Source organism: Lepidochelys kempii, chromosome 1, assembly GCF_965140265.1.
Source record: "Lepidochelys kempii isolate rLepKem1 chromosome 1, rLepKem1.hap2, whole genome shotgun sequence".
Lineage (NCBI taxonomy): Eukaryota > Metazoa > Chordata > Testudines > Cheloniidae > Lepidochelys > Lepidochelys kempii.
In genome coordinates this window covers 171,813,885-171,829,196 of record NC_133256.1, presented here as the reverse complement: position 1 = coordinate 171,829,196, position 15,312 = coordinate 171,813,885, and the positions used below count along the sequence as shown (strand labels likewise).

General features: G+C 40.4%; 1 long non-coding RNA gene across 1 annotated transcript in view; it reads right to left on the bottom strand.

The window, feature by feature from the left end:
* Nucleotides 1-6,317: 6,317 nt before the first annotated feature.
* Nucleotides 6,318-15,312, bottom strand: part of LOC140894810 (uncharacterized) — a 73,358-nt gene continuing 64,363 nt past the window's right edge. Inside the window, exon 4 of the long non-coding RNA XR_012153948.1 lies at nt 6,318-6,857. This is a non-coding gene — a long non-coding RNA (uncharacterized lncRNA). The remainder of the gene's footprint in view (nt 6,858-15,312) is intronic.

Here is a 15,312-nt window from a genome sequence, read left to right as displayed (position 1 = left end):
TATTCCCAGCAACCCAGACTGCCCAGAAAGGCCAGCATCTACATTTTACTTTCCCTTCAGAGACAATGAACAGTGTAATGACGTACAGTTACAAGTTACCACACAGATCTTTATAAACAAGTACATTTATTCTTAAGGTGAAGTACAGAGAAAACATATTAAAAACAATAGAAGAACCTACATGCATGCCTACAAAAACTTAGCAGAGATCACCCCAGCTCCAATCTCAGGTTCTGTTACGTGTCAGTCCTTCAAATCCCACAACTGTTTTTTTCCTATGGTTACAAGTTCATGTCTCAGATTCAAAACCAGAAATCCTATAAATAGGTCAGTCTTTCCTTTTTACAGGTTGGGCCTTTGATCTTGGCCTCATGTAATAGGTGATCAGCAGACAATGACCCACTCCTCAGGCATCGCTTCAAAAACCTGGAGGGGGTGGGGGCAGTAAGCCATAGAACCAGTCAGTGACTTTAGTAAGACCATGAATTTTAATTTCTAAAAAAACTAAATGAATTTAAGCTCCCAGGCTCATCTTTTGATGGTATTGTGCAGATTTCCCTGGAGGACAAGGACTGAGAGGTCAGATATGGAGTGTTCATTTTGTGAAATGGGTGATAAGTAAGGCTGTGAGTTTGTCATGGAGGTCATGGAAATCACGGATTCTGTGACTTTACGGGACATCTGTGACTTCTGCAGAGGCTGGTGCAGCTGGCCCAGGGGACACCTAAGCAGCTCAGGCAGCCCCTAGGCCAGCCACACCAGCCGCTGCTGGGGAAGTCTCAGGCCAATCCCCAATGACCAGCAGCAGCAGGAGTTTGGGTGCATGTGGGAGGGAGCTCAAGGCTGGGCGTTGGGTCGCAGGAGGGGGTAAGGGCTCTGGGTGGTACTTACCTTTGGGGGCTCCCTGGAAGTGGCAACATGTCCCTCCTAGCTCTGCATGCTGCCTCTGTCTGCAGGCACTAACTCCGCAGCTTCCGTTTGCTGTGGTTCCTAACCACCTGGAGCTGTGGCAGCGCACGGAGCTAGGAGCTGAGGGAGGGATATGTCGCTGCTCCTGAGGAGCCGCAAGGAGCCTGCCAACCCTGCTAACCCTCCCCCCCAGCACCAGCGGGGTTCCTGGGCTGCCCCCGTCCAAGCACCCGCGGCACCCCCAGGCCGCCCCCACCACCACCAAAATTTAGTCAGGGGTATATAGTACAAGCCATGGACAGGTCACAGGCCGTGAATTTTTGTTTACTGCCCATGACTTGTCCATGACTTTTACTAAAAATACCCATGACTTTTACGCAGCCTTAGAGATAAGGTGTTCTTGTTCTTTTATCATTTTTCTGTATGAGTTTATTCAAGAACATAGTGATTGTTTGGTTTCACCTTCGTAGTTATTATTGGGACATTCAATGCACTGGATGAGGTACACCACATGTTGTGATAGGCATGTGTAGGAGCCATGGATCTTGAAAGAATCTTGTGTAGAGTATTGATCATTGTAGCAGTGGAGATATGTCTGCAGGTTTTGCATGTTCTGGTATGATCTGGTGCTGCTTTTAATTAGTCTATGGAGCTTGTGTCTAATGATGAGCTTTTCAAGGTTGTTTGTCTGAAGGCCAGAAGAGGGGATTCAGGAAACACTTTTTTCAGGATATGGTTCATATCAAGTATGGGTTTTAATTGTTTAATGATACCCAATATGGATTCCAGTGTGCATGATAAGTGACAACTAGGGGTGTGTGGTCACAGGGTTGTTGTTGTTTTTTCTGTACTGAAGCAAGTTCTCTCAGGATATATGAGTGGCTCACTCCATGATGTACTCTGGTGAGTGTCCTTGATTGACGAAGGAGATTTTAAGTGTGTTAAGGTGTGTATCCTGTTCTGTAGTATCTGAGTGCCTAGTTGTAGACAAAAGATTTCCTGATGTGTATGGGGTGATTACTGAATCTGTAAAGGTATATGTGGTGACCCATGGGTTTCTTATATATAGTTGTCTGTAGGATTCCTCTGTATTTAGTTATGACACTCTGAATACTTTTCCCGTATCTTTAATTTGAAAGCTTGTACCTTTCACCAACAGAAGTTGGTCTAATAAAAGATATTTCCTTATCCTGTCTCTAATATCCTGATACCAACACAGTTACAACAACACTGCAAACAAAATGTCACATTTAGAGAAGAGTTTAGATTTGAAAAATACCATTGAAGTTGTGTGCTGATTTTGTTCACTGTTTAAGAAAATATTAGTACTTAGTTTGGATTTGCAAGCGGGGTTCATTGGTCATGGTTGATCACATGGCAGTTGTTCTGGTTCACTGATTGTATGAGCTATATGTCAAGAGGGTTTGCAGACACCATATTTTTTTGTTTGTCTAAAGAAGGTCTGATTCTGAAAATACTTAAGCACTTAATGTGTGCAACTTTACTGATGGGAGTTGCGAGAATGAAAGGGCCTAAGAAAAAGTAAGTAGTAAGAAAATTGTGCTTTTAAATTTTATAATACAACTAATGCTTGATTTTTTACAATTTTTTGTTATTTGCAAAAGATTCTGTGTGCACTGTATGTGTGTCCACTGACTTCTTTCTATTTTGGCTGGACCAATATGTTAGATTTCTGTCACTATAATCTGTTACTAGCTTTCTGCGTCACTGTTTTAGACTGGCCTTTTAAGAGAGAGCAATGCAAGTACAACTGTGACTCATCAGCTCATTTCATTTGGACTTAAAAGAAGACACCTGGGCCCACAGGAAAGAGAAATACTTCATGAGTTAGAGCTGGCTGGTTTAGTGAGGAGAAAATGTAGTTGAGAGCTACCTGGGAAGTAGGAGATTAGAGGAAATCTCTGGGGAAAGCTGTAGAGAACAGAAGGGTCTCTGCCTGCCCTCCATGGAAAGAGGAAGGACTTATCAGGAAGCCAGTTGGGGGCTAGTATGCTCATATTTCTGAGCTAGACAGTCCTGGCCAGGCCAGAGAAGGCAAGAGGTAGCTGAAGGCTGAAAGAAATAGCTGCTGGTTGTCAAAGCTGGAAAGCTGAAATTGGAGGGATGGAGAGGGCTAAAGGCTGGGAAGAGGTCTGATGAGACTCTGGAGCTGGTATGTGATGAGTGACACTGGGGCTGGTTGTTGATGGACTTCTAGGACTTGTTTAGTTATGGTTTATGTGCATAGGACATTACTATAAATGAACCCCACAAGGGCTATATTTATATTCAGGAAAATAGCTTGGAGTATTCCTGAGGATTCTAAAGAAGGGAAATGGAGGAAGCAAGTCTGTCATGATGATGTCTACTGCAGGAGGGCACTTCAGGCAGCTCTGCCCTCCGACAACCTAATTACCAGAAATTAAAGACACTGTCCCATATGGACTTCCTCTTGAATAGCATAAATAAATCTGATTCATGTATAAAATAATTGATTAAAAATAACCTCAACATGCAATACACTAGCTCTCAACTCTGTTATCTTGATATTACCTCTGCCTATTCCTTCTTTCCTTACTGTCTTGTTGTCCCTGTAGATGAGACCTAATATTTGGGTACAACCCTTTAAATGTTTGTAAGAGTAACTTTGCTGACAGAAACAATTCCATTAACTCCAATGGAATTTTCGAGTGAAATCTTGGCTCCGCTGAGTTGATGTCAAAACTTTCAAAGGGTCCGAGAGTTCACCCAATGTGTCTGCAGGATTGGCCCTCAGTTTCTAAGCTCCTTGGTGTGGGGATCATATTTGTTGTCTATTTTTGGGAGGAACCTACCATACCTTGAATGCTGTTTAAAATATTAAATCATGTTGTATAATATGTTAATATGATTAGATATACATAAGATAGCAACTTGTATTAGAATTCTGAAGGAACACATTACTTTCTTTAATGATGATCTAGTGGCCAAAAATTATGATTTACCTTTGCCTAGAATCTATATTTCCATTTCTTTTTCATAAATTTCTTGAAGCTTAAAAACATCTGTACTTGTTTTCCTAGCATTTTAAATATTTTATCCTGTTGAGGGATTAATACACTATAATAGTGTCCTGGGAAACACTTTATAATTTTCATTGAATAACTCCTATTAATGAAAGCAGAATCAAAGAACTGCAGGTCCTTGTGTTGCTGATTTCAGCGGCAAGTTGCTCCAAACATGAACAAGTGGATTCTTTTGTCACAGACATAGTCTTAAAAGATAAAATAGCCATGAACATAATGTAGCAGCTTGCACCAGTTTCTCTATTATCATTGATGCATTATAGTAGTACCCACATTATCCTAAGCTATTTCCAAACCTAGACAAAGGCATTGTCCTTGCCCTCAAGAGTGTATAATCTAAAACATACCCAAGAGGTAGGGAAGGGATAAAACATGGAAGAAAAGTGATCTGGAATATCTCCAACATAGACAAATCATGTTGAACTAATGCTCTGCCCAAGCTTACTTAGGGGAAGTTGAAGGAGGGTGATACTGGAAGGGGAGAGTGACCAATGGTTTGGGAGGGAAGAGGAATGGATGGATATGTCGGAGAGGGGAATAATAGACTGTGGAGAGGGATATTGCTAATAAACTGTTAGGAAGAGAGATACATATTTGTGCACTGATAATTGACATATTGGAGGTTGCAGTTCAGCATTTTAACCCCACAAATGTAAATTTCTTGCACTTTTTTTTAGATTTTTTGGTACCCCAGTTCAGGGTTGGTCTGGCTAGTGGTTACACGGTGAGATGGTATAGGATTATCAACTGGTCTGATGTGGGGTCTGAACCTCTTGCTTTTTCTACAGGAGAGCAAAGCCTCCACCTGGTACGTACAAATGCTGCTAGCCCACGCTGCCACATCCTCACTGCTATTTTTAGCAAGCTAGCCAGAGTACAGATAGCACAGGTATGTCTACACGTGATGCAAATAACACCTCCAGTTGCAGTTTAGATGTACCTTTGAGCACTTAGAACTCTAAGTCCAGTAGGATTTAGGCTCCCAAGTACCTCAGTTAATTCTGAAAATGGAATTTATGCAGTTCTGAAAATGTTACCCTAAATATCTTCGATAATTAGCAAAAATGGCAAAGAGAAGTTACAAAAAGTATAAAACAAATTTATTGTATAAATAGCATTGTAAAAGTGTTTCTAAAACTTTGTAAGTGAGATCTTTGATTTTTGTCCACTTTAAATGTGATAGGTTTTGATTTATGTAAACAATATATTAACCATGTTTAAAATCAGTTTTAGCATAGGTAAACCTATATTGCCACTTCTGCAGGCTGGTTCATATTTTGTCACTTGTATTTATAACAGTTATTGGTTTGCATTTGGTGAACAACAGGGCTTTAAGAATAATGCCTTGATGCCTCAAATCACTCAGGTTTGCTTTTCTACGCTTTCTCTTGCTTTGTTTCTATCCCTCATCACAAAAAAGGAATACAAGCAAAATAATTCCTTGTAAAGATGGAGAAAAAGCATCACACTGGGTTTTTTTCTCCCCCATTCAGAGTCACAGCATAAGTAACTCAGTCCAAGGTAGAAAAATAATTCTACCTGTACTAATTTATATATATATAAAAGCTGGTCATATATATATATATATATATATATATATATATATATAACCAGCTTTGATGAGGAAGGTATTATTCAGACAATAGCTAGAAGAGTAGAGGGTAGGATTGAATGGGGCACTAGAAAACTGGGGTTCATTTTCTGGTGCACACACACACTTTCCAGTGTGACCTTTTTTACAGTGTGCCTCAGCTGCCCATCAGTTAAATGGGGATAATATTTTCCTGCCTTACAGGCATGTTGAGAATAAAATCTATTAATGATTGAGGTGCTTCCATTCTGTGATAGTGATGCTGTATAAACACATGGGTTTATACAGCACCTAGTATAATGGGATTCCTGTTTATTCCAAGGGCTCCTAGGTGCTTCTGCAATAATAATAATAATTAATAATAATAATAATAAAATAATAAAAAGATAGATAGTGAGAAGACACATAATTCCCATTCTTGAGTAATGTTATGGGTACAAAACTGTCCATGTTTACCAGATATATTTTTGTGGGGTTCTTCATGATAATGAGCATGATGCAAAGTGAGTGTTTGCAAGTTTGATCCCAAAGTGTTGAATATGAAGTGATCTTTGACACAGTGTAATAAAAATATAACCCCACCCCAGGATTTACCCCTATATTTTTAAACCCGTTTTGGCAATCTAAAGTAGGCACTGTGTAACTACAGCTATTTAACTTGAGTAAAAAACATGGTTCTTATTGGGTATTCAATTACAAGGTTTCGACTCAATAAAACAGAAGCAGCTTCAAAGGTAGTAATTTAATAGAAAGCAAATAAGATCTAAGGGATACAAACAAAGCTTGTTCCTTCATTAGTACAAAGAGTGTGCATGCATGCACACATCACAAAGTTTACTGTATTTCACTATCAGTTATAAAAAGAGTTTTCCCCTCCTGTTAGCAATGCAATTTCCCCATAACTAGAAAATCTATTACAAAATTTATTAGCATGATCAGGTATCTATAAACGCACATCAGCCCATTTAAAAACAAAATAAAATCCAAAAACCTGCAGTGCTTGTCATTTGGGCTGTCTTGATCAGAACAAGCTTTCTAATGATTGCCTACACCATATCATATTTGTACAGTGGTAACCAAATAAAGGTAACAAAGAAGCTGGTGGTTCTCCAAGCAGTCTTTCCTGTGGGGCAATAACAGTACTGGTACCCTCATAATATACTCATTTTGGGATGCTAGGTGAATTCTGTTATCTGGTTAATTCCAATTTATTCTCTTCTCAATAACCTCATGATCGAGCATTTCCATTCTTGCCCTTCTCTCATTTTCTATGCAGGTTTTCATCAGTAGACCTGTCGTAAGGAATGAACTTTTTATACTCAAATATAGAAGAGAGAAACAGCATGTGTGATAAAGAAGCGGTGGGGTTAGCTCCCTTTTATGGACACCCAGCCAGCCAGTATCTATAAAATCCCTCTTAGTAGCTGTTATCTAATTGCTCTACCTGTAAAGGATTCAAAAGTCTCAGTGCTATGCATAGGTAAAAGGAAGTGAGTGGGCACCTGGCCAAAAGAGCCAGTGGGAAGGCTAGAAATTTTTAAAATTGAAGTGTCTCGCTTTTTGTCTGTCTGTCTGTCCCTCTCTGGGGGAGAGGCAGACATGGCAGCAGCTTTGCTGTAAAAGCTTGGGCCAGGTATGAAAATCAACAGTATCATAGAAACTACTCATTTGAAAAACCCAGATATGTAAGTAGATCAGGAAATGTCTAGGAAGACGTGATTAGGTTTATCCCTTTTATTTCGTTATGGTTTGTGGATTCCTTTGTGCTAACCCCAGGTGCTTTTGTTTTGCTTGTAACCTTAAGTTGGACCTCAAGAAAGCTATTCTTGGTGCTTAATCCTTGTAGTTGCTCTCTTTAAAATCTAGCAATAGCCTGAGTTCCCAGATGCATTTTCTTCCTTTTTTAAAAATAAAATGTATCTTTTTAAAGAACAGAATTGGATTTTTGTGTCTTAAGAGGTTTGTGCATGTTGTTTAATTAGCTGGTGTCAATAACTGATTTATTTTTTTTTTCCTTTCTCAGCTCTTCCCTGGAGGGGGGATGAAAGGGCTTGAGGGTACCACACAGGAAGGAATTCCCAAGTGCGCCTTCCTAGCCTCTCAAAAGGGTTCTGCACTTGGGTGGTGGCAGCATCTACCAATCCAAGGTCAGAGAAAAGCTGTAACCTTGGGAATTTAATACAAGCCTGGAGTGGCCAGTATTAATTTTTAGAATCCTTGCAGGCCCCCAACTGCTGTACTCGAAGTGCCAGAGCAGGGAATTAGCCTTGCCAGCATGGTTTAACAATAACAGACAAGAAAATTAAAGTTAGAGCATCTGAGCTATGAAATAGTATTGAATGCAGGATTACACCAATTTCAAGCACATATTTCAATGCCCAATAACATTATAGTATTTTATATCATCTGCATTCGTTTGAGCAAGAAACACTTCTCAGACACCAAAAATAAATAAAACAAAATCCTTAGCTTCAATACTTACACTAAAACATCATGAATGTACTCACAATTTAACTAGTCAGTCCAAATACATAAATGCATTTGCTGTATTATGAAAAATGACACCACCTGTCCCAAGGAGTTCCACTATTGTGGTTCAGCTTGAAAGATGATTGAGCTTTAGTGGAAGTGGCACCTAAGGTATGGAGCTTATTCTAATTACCCTCACACACTCCCCCATACCTGCCACATTTTAACACTCCCCATTTTGAAAAGCCTTGTTTTGAGATGTGGTTGATCCTTAGTCACTGACAGCTTCTGCATCAGATTCCCATACCTTTTTTTAAAAAAATGATAAATTAGCTAAATTTTTATTTATTCTTTGGTATTTGTGGTAGTTAATTTTTTTTAAGATGAACTGTCTCGCCGAGGCCCTCGAGATTATGTCAGATCAGAAGGTGTGTGTGTGTGTGAGCATGCACTGTTATTACTATTGATTTATATATTATTTATGCTACAGTGGTATTCAGAGGCCTCAGTCAGGTTCCCTTACTGTGCTGCACCCTGTATAATCACATAGGAAGAGAAGGTCCATGCCTCAAAGAATTGGCAATCTAAGTTGTCAAGGGTTGCAGTTGTGACCATCCCTTAAGTGAATTACATGGAAGAATATTCCTTACTCCCTCTTATGCCTTTGTGTGGCCATGGCAGGACAGGGCACAATCTAGCCCTAAATTTTTGGCAGCCCTCTCATAAGCACCAATGAATGTTCTTCACTTTTTTTCCTCCTCTTGCAGTCTCCCTGCTTAACTTTTCTTCTGTCTCTTCTTATTACTCCTTTACATGAGAGATCAGGCTATCAACCAGCTCCCTTCTCTCTAAATCTTATTCACTGACACCAACTTCTTTTATCTCTCCCTACACCTCATTTCCCTCTCAATTTCCTGTATCTTCTTTCGCGTGCTATTCACAGTTTCTACCCTTTGGAGAAGACTTTTCAATTTGGGGATTTAGTGATTAAAGAAAAAGGCTGGAGAAATGAGTTGTTCTGAGTACCAGTCACTCAGCCATTGGCTTTTGGTAAGTGATTCTGAAAGAGGATCGGTTGTTCCACACCTTTCAGGACAAGAACATGCACAATGTTGGCTGGTGGTGACAATATACACCAGTAATGAGGTTCTGGAATCCAAGTCAAGCAAAGACTCATTGAGCTTTATTTTAACTGTCTTCTCTGGGTGCTGCTTGTGTTCTCCCCTCAACGCCCAATAAGAAACGTAGCTTCCAAATAGGGACTCCATAGAATCACTAGCCACTCTTCTTGAATTCCCTTAGCTGTCTAAACAAACTGAGGTACATAGCCAAGCTTATCCATCATTTCTACACAGATCAGGGAGGTACAAAACAAGTTCAATATGCCATGAAATGATTTGTGCTTGCAGCTTATTGAAAATAACAGGACTTCCGTGCTTAATTCCCTAAGTGCCATCTTGAGACTGTACCTGAGGAGATGCATCTTATCTAATATTTTCATTAGAAATATCTCATTGTATGAGGGCTTTTGTTTTTCCTGAAACCTATAATTGCTTTATATATTCATGTGCAATGTGCATATGCACAGCACCATTTTAGACACTAATTATACTGGCTAGGATAATCTCACACTGACACACTATAGTCAACAAAAGGTAAATAAGTCATTACCCCTGCAGAGAGATTTAGAAGTAAATGATACTTTTCTTTTTGACTAGAACTCTTCAGAAATATAAACACAAAGGAGGAAGTTTGGGTTCACAAGTCTTTTGCAGGTATTAGTGCTTGAATTTCCTGTTTGTGCAACACAGTGCTTTACACTTGGTGGTGGTGAAGTTTCACAAACAATCCAGCCACACACAACCCCTGTAAAATTTGCATTACACACATTTGAAAAAATGGATGGAATGAGGCACAGAAAAGTTGTAACATGCCCAAGATTTACAAGTGATCCAATACAATACCGACAGCAAGAACAGAACTGAAGTGGTAGCATATTCAGCTCTATAGTTCTTCTTCCCTGCTGCCTCACAGTTATCCTAGGGTTTGAGAGAAACTGGAGTCTTGATGAAAACCAGTTAGATCAAGCTGTATCTGAAGATGAATGTTGATGGTTAAATGAAGGGGAAAATATTTTGAGGAAGTGGTGGGAATTATGGTTTCATCTTCTATTGAAGACATCCACTTTCTGATAATCAAGGGAATAGCCTCGGGCATTCATTGCAACACTTCGAACCAAGGCAATTGCAGTGGCTAGAAATACTCTTTTTCTGTCTTCAGTTGACCAAAACAATGTGCCCCTACTTCTCTGATGCATGTATGGTCATCCTGAATGATGCATTCATCGCATTCAGACAGGGCTTCAGCACCTATTATCCCCATAGAGATTACTCAAAAAAGACAAAACTTCCCAAAGTTATATTGTCTTTTCTGTAGTCCCTCTCCACACTGGGTAAAATCCCTTTAAGGAGACCTGCAGCAGGGAGAAGTCCCAGTTACACAGATTCACTGAAATTTTGCTTCCAGAGAGTAAGGAAGGTTGCCAGGGGGTCCAGCAAATAGTCTTTGATTCATGTAGATTCCTTGGGATTTGTGTGTTTTGGGTGTGGAACTTTATGGAGACTGGGGGCACAAATTTCTCCCTCTTCAATGACTGAAGGCAACTCTGCAAGATGATCCCTCCAAGATGTTTCTGTCCTTTGGCTCCCTCCCACAGTTTTCTATTTGGGAGGAAACTGATCTAACTAGCAGATGAAATTCAATGTTGATAAATGGAAAATAATGCACATTGGAAAACATAATCCCAACTATACATATAAAATGATGGGGGTCTAAATTAGCTGTTACCACTCAAGAAAGAGATCTTGGAGTCATTGTGGATAGTTCTCTGAAAACATCCACTCAATGTGCAGCGGCAGTCAAAAAAGCTAACAGAATGTTAGGAATCATTAAGAAAGGGATAGATAATAAAACAGAAAATATCATATTGCCTCTATACAAATCCATGAAATGACCACATCTTGAATACTGCATGCAGATATGGTCCCCCATCTCAGAAAAGATATATTGGAAAAGGTTCAGAAAAGCGCAACAAAAATAATTAGGGGTATGGAACAGCTTCCATATGAGAAGAGATTAATAAGATTAGAATTTTTCATTTTGGGGGAAAAAAGACAACTAAAGAGGGATATGATAGAGGTCTATAAAATCATGACTGGTGTGGAGAAAGTAAATAGGGAAGTGTTATTTATTCCTTTCATAACAAAAGAATTAGGGGCCACACAATGAAATTAATAGGCAGCAGGTTTAAAACAAACAAAAGGAAATACACAATGCACAGTCAACCTTTAGAACTCTTTGCCAGAGGATGTTGTGAAGGCCAAGACCATAACATGGTTCAAAACAGAACTAGAGAAATTCATGGAGGATAGGTCCATCAATGGCTATTAGCCAGGATGGGCAGGGATGGTGTCCCTAGCCTCTGTTTGCCAGAAGCTGGGAGTGGGCGACAGGGGATGGATCACTTGATGATTGCCTGTTTTGTTCATTCCCTCTGGGGCATCTGGCATTAGCTACTGTTGGAAGGCAGGAACCCAGCATGGCTGTTCCTATTTTCTTATGTTCATCATCATAGTATCTGAGCTCCTTCCACATAAAATTGATACCAATGGTTAAGTTGGTAGACTATATGGAGTCTCTGCCTTTTCTTCTTTGTGGGAGTATAAAAAAGTTCTGCTTCCAGTAGGGCTGTTAAAGGGCTGTTACCAGATACACTCAGTGGTAGCCCCTACACCAGGGGTGGGCAAACTTTTTGGCCCAAGGGCCACATCGGGGTGTGAAACTGTACGGAGGACTGGGTAGGGAAGGCTGTGCCTCCCCAAACAGCCTGGCCTCTACCCCCATCCACCCCCTCCCACTTTCCACCCCCTGTCTCCCCCCCTCAAAACCTCCGACCCATCCAACCCCCCGCTGCTCCTTGACCTCTGACCGCCCCCTCCTGGGACCCCCGCCCCCAGCACCCACCCCCAATCCAAACCCCCCTGTTCCCCATCCTCTGACTGCCCCCCCATCCAAATGCCCCCTGTCCCCTGACTGGCCCCCAGAACCCCTTGCCCCTTACACAATCCCCCGGCCCCGGCTGGCCCCAGCCCCCTAACTATGCCACTCAGAGCATCATGTCTAGCCACCGCACCACCCAGCCGGAGCCAGACTAGCTGTTGCGCTGCCCTGCTGGAGTGCGCAGCCCCACTGCCCAGAGCAGCAGTGGCGTGGCTGCGGGGGAAGGAATACAGTGGGGGAGGGGCCGGGAGCTATCCTTCCAGGCCAGGAGCTCAGGGCCCGGGCAGGACGGTCCTGCGGGCCGAATGTGGCCCGCAGGCCGTAGTTTGCCCACCTCTGCACTACATGGTTGAAATCTACTCATCTTGAGCCTTAGTTCTGCTATTTTTAAAAATTATTTAAGACCTATCATTCTGAGTTAGCCTATTGCCAATAAAAAGCTGCACAATGATTGCTAGTGACTTCCTGGGTGACAACCTCCAAGACCAACACTGATCCTTTCACAATGAAGTCAATGAGAGCTTTTCCATCAACTTGAATGAGAGCAGAAAGCCTCAACTATTTAGCCTACTTGGAAAAGTGGCTAAACTGAACAGAGGGTTTGAGCCTTTTGGAGCAGAATGGATGTGGGTCACATTTTTGTACATAGGATCTAGCTTACATACAGTAAAGAAACCCACACTTATGGGTGCTATTAATGGTGAAAAGATGGGAGACCTTGATTCAAATTTGACTTGAGGACCTTACTCCTTAGTTAAACTGGGGCAACAAACTCTCAGATTGTGGAAATTGGGAGCAATATTCAGAGACTGGACACTTAACCTATGCCTTTAAGTTAAGGAGCAGGAAGGCAATCACTACACTCTTTAGGGAAGTGGTTCTCAACCAGGGGTAAGTGTACCCCTTAGGAACTCAGACCTCTTCCAGGGGGTACTTAATTCATCTAGGTCATTGTTTCTCAACTTGGGGGGGTCATGTGATGGGTTTAGGGGGGTTGCAAGTGCAGAGGTTGGCATTAGGGGGTTGCAAGCAGGGCAGTTGCCTGGAGCCCCATGCCACAGGGAGTCATGCAAAGCTAAATTACATGCTTCAGCCCCAGGTGGCAGGGCTTGGGCTTCAGACAAGGCTCACAAGTGAAAAACTGCCTCGAGTATCATACTGAAATAGAAGTACAATATTTATATTCCCATTGATTTATTTTATAATTACATGGTAAAAATGAGAAAGTAAGCAATGTTTCAGTAATAGTTTGCTGTGACACTTTTTTCTATTTTTATGTCTGATTTTGTAAGCAAGTAGTTTTTAAGTGAGAAAACTTGGGGTTCACAAGACAAATCAGCCGCCTGAAAGGGGTACAGTAGTCTGGAAAGGTTGAGAGCTACTGCTTTAGGTTGACTGCCCTTCCAGTCACATGGTGAATGTAATTATCGTAAACTGCTGCTTAAGTGATAAAACAATATTGCTAAATATTAAATACAATGAAACAGTACTGACCTGTTTTTAGAGACCTATTAGTGCATGAACTTTAACTGGGATTACATTAAAATGGAAACACCCCACCAGTCAAAATGCCAAGCTACTGACATATCACTGCTCTATAAATTCTTCTACTAAATAAAAGGACTGATCTGCTAAATAAAATATTGTGATTACATCATCACTGCTTCATCTTTGAGTTCCCTTCTACCCACTATAGAAGTGAATTGCTGTGGCAGCTTCTGATTCGCAGCATAATTTAACCTTCTCACACTGATAACTGGGAAGATCCTTCACACAGTTTTGTGGGTTTGTTTATGACTGTCTAAAAGCTTTGTAAGTAAGGGTTTCATTGCTTCTTGATGTGAACAGTTTTCTACAACTTTTTTCAGTCTATTGCTGTGAAGCATTTTCTCGTTCTCTTTTTTCTTTTCAGTGATGATTACCATTCTGAGCTGCAAGCTGTAACTTAGAGAAGTTCTTACAAATAGCTATTTCTAACCTAGCATTGGGTCTAATTCAATTATTCTGTGGGTAATGTGCAGCTGAAGGCAATGTTGCTAGTAATTTTAGGCAGCAGGACTGGGTTTAAATTGACTATATTAAAACAGGATTAAAACTACCATTATACATGGTTTGATATTACTATCCACACTGTATTTGTTTGATACATAGAACATTATATATGTTTCTATTTTACTTTTCTGAGTGGGGGAAAGACTGGTTTCTTAGCATCATTCAGAAAATTAGTAAATTCTGGAGATTGGCTTTATAGTTCCAGAGACAGGAGGATGCTCAGTCATTCCTGGCTCCTGATTTGTGAAATTGACAAATAGACCATATAACCCAATTAGAGGGAGTGAGGAGCCTCTAACTATGGGTGAAAGAAGGCACTTTTGGCTTGAATGTTCTCGAAGAAGGTGTACCTTTGATAAGATGCTATGTAGCTCTCTCCTAAGAAGATATACAGTAAGTAGGAATTGGATGTTTAATGTTAACAAAGGTGTGACTGCGAACAACTTAGTTGTCTATTTATGATCTGTGTAAAAAAAGTTCAAATGTATATTACATAATAAAGACACCTATACATTGCTTCAAGAGTGAAATGGTCAGTATATTTGTCAGTGAATGTGTCACCAATATGTTCTTGGTCTATTCACTTATTTCAACAAATAGGAAACCTTAATTTGGCAGGGAAGCCCCTAATCTAACCAATTCTGATTTCAAAATCTCAACTTTACTGCTCTTTTGTTTTGTCATGAATAAATTTAGGAACATATGAACTTTGCTAAACAATTAAACTGTCCTTTATGCATAAACACTTGGTTTCTGTTACTCAGGAACAAAAAGTGGTGTTTTGACAACCCTTATTATTTGATACATTGATTACATTTGTATAGCATGTGAAGACTTGCAATTATCCCCCCCCCCCTTTTGTTTTCAATAACGATCAATGTAAAAATAAATATGTATAACAGGACATGTTACAAGTTATTAGAATTATTTATTAGCTGTATTGCATTAGCAGTGTGTTTGGGGCTCCATTGTGCTAAGAGCCATATTTTTGCATATTAAGAGACAATCCTGTCCTAAAGATGGGCAAAGTGTGAGAGAAATGAAATCTTATCTTCCATTAACAGATGGAGGCTTGGGACACAGAGAGATTATGGGTCTTACTCAAGGTCACACAGAATAATTGTGGAAGACCTAGGAAACAAACAAATATTTTGCAATACAGTCCAA